Consider the following 5,616-nt stretch of genomic DNA (forward strand, 5'->3'; position numbering starts at 1 on the left):
ACTGGTGCCAACCAGTTTCTGCAAGAAGGGCACCAAATGTGCCTTTCAAAGCATACCTGTGGCTTGGGGGGCTACCCCTCCCAAGCCCTGTAACACCTATTTCCAAAGGGAGAGGGGTTATCTCCCAATCCCACTCCCAAAGGAAATCCTGTGTTCTGCCTTCCTGGGCTTGAGCTGCTCAAGCAGCAGGAGGGCAGAAACCTGTCTGGAGGGTGGCAGCAGCGAGGCTGCCCAGGAAGACCTTGCAAACTGGTAGGAGCAAAACTGGGGGGTCCACGAAGGAGCCCCCACAGTGCATGGGATCATACAACCAATACTGGGAACAGTATTGGGGTATGATTTCAACATGTTTCATACCAAGCATGCCTGGGTTTGGAGTTACCATTATGTAGCCGGACATAGGTAGTGGCCTATGTCCAGTACACAGGTAAAATGGCTTACCCGCACTCACAAAGTCCAGGAAAATGGAGCTGGAGTTTGTGGGGGCACCTCAGCTCATTCAGGGGCACCCTCACACACAGGTACATGCACCCTGCCCTCTGGGCTAGGCGGGCCTGCCATAGGGGTGACTTACAGTAACCTGCTTCAGTGACCTGTAGTAAAAAGAGTGCACGCACCCTTACACGCAGGCTGCAATGGCAGGCCTGCAGAGAGATTTTGCATGGGCTCCCATGAGTGGCATAATACATGCTGCAGCCCATGTGGGACTCCTGGTGCCGCAGTGCCCTGGGTACGTGGGTACTATATACTAGGAACTTACATGGGGGCACCAGTATACCAATTATGGAGTGAAAAAGACCATGAACAACTGAATTTAGAGAAAGAGAGCACAGTCACTGGGGGTCTTAGTTAGCAGGATCCCAGTGAACACAGTTAAAAACACACTGACATTAGGCAAAAAATGGGGGTAACCATGCCAAAAAGAGGGTGCTTTTCTACAGGTGCAAGAAAAGTGACACTGCACTGGGTGCAGCTCCACTTTTCATAAATCTGGCCCTAAGTTTTATTGCGTGCATGGTACATGCCGCTGTGTACGTTCTGTGCCCTGTGCTCATGCAGTCTACACATGTGCCGGATCTGGTAGCTGAGTTGGACGAGGCAACCATGCAAGGAATCTTTGTGTGACCTCATTGTCGCAGTATTCAAACAGGGCATACACGCTCAGGGGTAGATTTATGAAAAGTTGTGCTTGCACTAGGTGCAGTGTCATTTTTCCTGCGCACCTTAAAGCCCCCCTCACGCCACCATGGTAGTGCCGTATTTAAAATACGGCGCACCATGGCAGTAGTTAGGGTGACTAGCCTCATAATTTTTTACGCTAGTCCGGTGCTTTGCAGGATTAGCATAAACAATAATGACGCTAACCCTGCAAAGCACCCAGAGGCCCATTGTAACCAATGTCAGCCTCTTTTTAACAATGTTAAAAATTGCAGATAAAAATGGCACAAAGGAATCTCGTAGATTCCTTTGTGCCATTTTTACGCCTCTCCTAGTGCAGGAACGCCCTCCTTGCATCCTTCCATACATAATATGACGCAAGGGTTTACAAAGTGGTGCAATGCATGCATTGAGCCACTTTGTAAATACGGTCCGGGGAAAATGCCACTTTAACGCTGCCTTAGCGTAAACAAAAAATGACGCTATGACAGCACTAAAGTGGCGCTAGGGGCTCTCAAATATACCTTATAGCTTTTCATCCCTCTCAGGTGAAAAAATGGTCCCTAGTGCAAGGAAGGAAATGGGCCCTTTTGTTGCTGTTTGAATGATAAAATACGGGAAAAATTAGGGTTAAAGCGGCCCCCTGGGCACCTGCTGTACCAATAGATGGTACGCCTCTGTCCTTGAGCTCGGTAACATCTGTAATTGAGTGCCCTGAAGCGCTTTAGAAATGCACTTTGGGGCAGATTTATGAAAAGTGGAGCTGCCACTTTTCTTGAGCCCCTGAACGCCACCCTAACGCCACTATGGTAACGTCGCATTTAAAAAACGGCGCGGCGTTTTTGGCCTCGTTGGGCCACATTTGCGTACATTTGCGTCTAAAAAAAAGGACGCAAGTGTGGAGCAAGGAGGCGCTAGGGGCTCCTAAATATGCCACTTTATGGGCCGTATTTATACTCCGTTTGCGCCGAATTTGCGTCGTTTTTTTCGACGCAAATTCGACGCTAAACTAACGCCAACTAACGCCATATTTATACTATGGCGTTAGAGGCGTATAGCGCCAAAGTTCCCGGAATGTGCGTCATTTTTTAGCGTGAACCCCTTCCTTGCGTTAATGTTATGCAAGGGAGGCGTTCCCGTCTAAAAAATGACTCCCAGGCCTTTACGTGGTATTTATACTCCCGGGCAAAAGAGACGCCCGGGAGTGGGCGTGGCTAAAAACGGCGCATTTGCGCCGCTTTTTAACGCCTGGGTCAGGCATGGCGTTAAGGGACAAGTGGGCTCAAAATGAGCCCAGAGTGCCCTCCCCTGCCCCCAGGGACCCCCCCTGCCACCCTTGCCCACCCCAGGAGGACACCCAAGGCTGGAGGGACCCACCCCAGGGACATTCAGGTAAGTTCAGGTAAGTATTTTTTTTTTTTTTTTTAATAATTTTTTTTGGCATAGGGGGGCCTGATTTGTGCCCCCCTACATGCCACTATGCCCAATGACCATGCCCAGGGGACAGAAGTCCCCTGGGCATGGCCATTGGGCAAGGGGGCATGACTCCTATCTTTACAATGATAGGAGTCATGTTGATGGGGGATGGGCGTCGAAAAAAAATGGCGCAAGTCGGGTTACGACGATTTTTTCGACGTAACCTGACTTGCCCCATTTTAAGACGCCCATGCGCCATTTTCCCCCTACGCCGGCGCTGCCTGGTGTACGTGGTTTTTCTCGCGCACACCAGGCAGCGCCGGTCTGCTTGCGCCGGCTAACGCCATTCAATAAATACGGCGCCCGCATGGTGCTTCAGAATGGCGTTAGCAGGCGCAAAACTTTTTGACGCTAAACTGCGTTAGCGCAGTTTAGCGTCAAAAAGTATAAATATGGGCCTATATAACGTTAAAAGTCACGCTCGACACCTTCGTCAGCTCTCGTTCTGTTTCAAACACTGCGGCCCATATTTATACTTTTTGACGCTAAACTGCGCTAACGCAGTTTAGCGTCAAAAACTTTTGCGCCGGCTAACGCCATTCTGAAGCGCCATGCGGGCGCCGTATTTATTGAATGGCGTTAGCCGGCGCAAGCAGACCGGCGCTGCCTGGTGTGCGCGAGAAAAACCACGTACACCAGGCAGCGCCGGCGTAGGGGGAAAATGGCGCATGGGCGTCTTAAAATGGGGCAAGTCAGGTTACGTCGAAAAAATCGTCGTAACCCGACTTGCGCCATTTATTTTCGACGCCCATCCCCCATCAACATGACTCCTATCATTGTAAAGATAGGAGTCATGCCCCCTTGCCCAATGGCCATGCCCAGGGGACTTCTGTCCCCTGGGCATGGTCATTGGGCATAGTGGCATGTAGGGGGGCACAAATCAGGCCCCCCTATGCCAAAAAAAATTATTAAAAAAAAAAAATAAATACTTACCTGAATGTCCCTGGGGTGGGTCCCTCCAGCCTTGGGTGTCCTCCTGGGGTGGGCAAGGGTGGCAGGGGGGGTCCCTGGGGGCAGGGGAGGGCACTCTGGGCTCATTTTGAGCCCACTTGTCCCTTAACGCCATGCCTGACCCAGGCGTTAAAAAGCGGCGCAAATGCGCCGTTTTTAGCCACGCCCACTCCCGGGCGTCTCTTTTGCCCGGGAGTATAAATACCACGTAAAGGCCTGGGAGTCATTTTTTAGACGGGAACGCCTCCCTTGCATATCATTAACGCAAGGAAGGGGTTCACGCTAAAAAATGACGCACATTCCGGGAACTTTGGCGCTATTCGCCTCTAACGCCATAGTATAAATATGGCGTTAGTTGGCGTTAGTTTAGCGTCGAATTTGCGTCGAAAAAAACGACGCAAATTCGGCGCAAACGGAGTATAAATACGGCCCTGCATAGAGTCTGAGCGAACTTTCTCCGCATTATCCTGTTGATAACAAACGGCTTCCAACAGAAATACGAAAACTAATCAAGACGAAAGCATCCTGAAAGTTCCTGCCGGATGCAGAAACTCCGACACACTAAAACTAAATCGAAAACAGTGAACTAAAAGAAAATAAACTCTGTGTGGTCTAGCCGACACCAACACGTTCACATAAACTACTAAAAAAAATCTTATTTTTATACATTAATACTCAGTCTCCTTGGAGACTGTCAAAAATTGCCAATATCGACTATATTTCAAATCGTCATGGCGGGGTATTGGGTAAAGTTTTCAATAAGCAATAATCGCGCCTCGGTTAGACCTCATTGGCTACGATACTGCCACTGCGCAAAGCTAACAATAAAAAGGCGAATAAAGGTGCGTCTCGGGGTACCACCTCATGATACAAAGACCAAGGAAACGTTTAGTTGTTCAAGAATTACTACACCTCCACTGGCTTCTAACAGGCAAAATAATACACTTTGTTAGGATTGTTTTAGCAGGTTCCGTCCACTCTCTCCCCAAATATTCAATACCGGCGAGCAGAGAACTCTGGGAAATTTTATGCTAAATAGTTGCACAGGTAGCGCTGCATCCTAGTTACAGGTTTGATGCTCTTCATGTGAAGATGGGGTCCATGCTGCTAGCGATGTGGTGTGGAAATGGAAGAAGCACGAATTCTTAAAGCATGTCTTCAAATGTTTACCAAGGAGGCATGGTAATCATTGAAAGAAATGTAAATGGTAAACTACATTTTTCGATACAGCACTTACTGCAGGTGAGCCGTTTCATTGAGCTACACAGTTTCATTTGCTGCATTTCATTTACACCTTTAAAAAATACAATTTTGGTTTCGTCGTTTCGAAAACATCTTAGAGTGTGCCGGAGAACATCTGTAAAATGGAAACTCGGGAAATGGTGGACTCATATTAAGGGGAAGAAAGGGGGCAATAAGAAAACATCAATGTTGCCCCCTTATTTATATAAGTAGTAACTTCAAAGACCTATATGTCTCTTCAACAGTCGAAGGAGATATTTTTGCTAAGAATCGCTTCAAGTAGGTCAGAGAGCACACCAGCAGCTAACCAATATTCTGCTCGTGTGTGTAAAGCAGAACCGACACTTTGGAGAATACTGTATGCATTTATGTTTGCTACTTTGCTGTGACTATACCAACAAACTGGAAGCAGCGGTTGAAGTCCGTAAAAAAGTATGGGGACCGTGATATTGTGGGCCTAATTACATGCCCTTTACACCCCTGCTGCATCATTTTTTTATGGGCGCACCAGTGACGTTAGCAGTGCACAGAACTGCTGCAGATTTACAAACTGACACACAGGGCCCAATGCGTCAGTTTGTAAAGCTTTCCGTCACATTATACCTTCCCCAGGTATAATGTATGCAGGGTAGGCCTTACCAGGGAGAAAGCCACATAGTTCTGACGCAGTTAAATTTACATTTCACTTTGTCATTTTGAGACTTCACTGCGTCAAAACTGTACCGCCTGCTCAGAGTAGGCGTAAAATTGATGCTGGGGTTTTTCCAAGGAGAGCCTCCTCACATTGCT

General features: G+C 48.2%; 1 non-coding gene across 1 annotated transcript; it reads right to left on the minus strand.

The window, feature by feature from the left end:
* Window positions 1–4,264: 4,264 nt before the first annotated feature.
* Window positions 4,265–4,405, minus strand: LOC138266696 (U4 spliceosomal RNA). Its single transcript, XR_011199629.1, has one exon. It is a non-coding gene; the product is annotated as a U4 spliceosomal RNA (small nuclear RNA).
* Window positions 4,406–5,616: the final 1,211 nt, after the last annotated feature.

The sequence above is a fragment of the Pleurodeles waltl genome, chromosome 11 (genome assembly GCF_031143425.1).
Source record: "Pleurodeles waltl isolate 20211129_DDA chromosome 11, aPleWal1.hap1.20221129, whole genome shotgun sequence".
Taxonomy (NCBI): Eukaryota; Metazoa; Chordata; class Amphibia; order Caudata; family Salamandridae; genus Pleurodeles; species Pleurodeles waltl.